This window comes from Acyrthosiphon pisum, chromosome X, assembly GCF_005508785.2.
Source record: "Acyrthosiphon pisum isolate AL4f chromosome X, pea_aphid_22Mar2018_4r6ur, whole genome shotgun sequence".
Classification (NCBI taxonomy): Eukaryota; Metazoa; Arthropoda; class Insecta; order Hemiptera; family Aphididae; genus Acyrthosiphon; species Acyrthosiphon pisum.
In genome coordinates this window covers 125,327,282-125,328,337 of record NC_042493.1, presented here as the reverse complement: position 1 = coordinate 125,328,337, position 1,056 = coordinate 125,327,282, and positions in this window count along the sequence as shown.

Here is a 1,056-nt window from a genome sequence, read left to right as displayed (position 1 = left end):
CTTGAATACATCTTGATACCCACCTTTTTCTAACATAGTACACACCACATACGTGATTCTATCTAGTACCATTTGATTTTATAATATACTAAAACTTACCATTCTATTTTAACATACTTAATTTAATAAGTAATATTAGTATACCTACAACTACACTAATGTTTTAACTTAGAAAAAAATGATTGTGAGTAACAATTTTAGTGTCTGCTCCAGGTTGGGCCCGGGGCCCCCCAAATGTATATAAGCCTTGGGGCCCGTGTGCGCGGCACGCTCTGCACACTCGATTTTTGCGGCACTGCATATATATATAATATTGTAATAGTATAGAAGTTTCAAGTACCCACGAATAATATTATACAATCACAACAAAATAAATAAAATAGTTATTCTAGGTTTTTTAATATGTAATTTCGTTCAAATTTGAACTTAAAATGAGTATAAAAATAAACTATGCGTATGTATTTTTAATATTTTTCAACTGATATTGTAACAATATATCAGGAGCCTTGCATTCAATTTTCATGTTTTTTTACCCAACAAACAAAATTTTATTGATATTTATAGAAAAAAAAACTAAAAAAATTGAAAACTGAGAATGTCCGTAAACAACTCAAAATATTTTCAAAATGTTATGGTGTATAGAAAATGAAAATATGAAAAATCAGTGAAATTTTCATGTCACTTCTGTTATTCGTTTTTGAATTACAACGAATTAACAAAATTCACTACGTGACAAATGGAGTGAATATAATCCAATCTTGTAAAAATTTGAAAACTCAAAGTTTAGGTTAAAAATTTAATTTGATTTGCTTGAAGATATTTTTTTTTTTTTTTTGATAAAAATGGACAAACTTATGAATGATCTTCTATTACATTTTCAAATCATAGATTTAAAAAGAAAAAAATTTATGAATTTCTAACTCAAAATAATTTTACTAATTTTCGTGATTTTTACATATTTTGCCAATTTTTGAACTTTAAATGCTTATAAAAAAATCTGTGACTAAGGATTTTTATTATTTTTCAAATATCATTGTAAAAATATAGTAGTAGCAT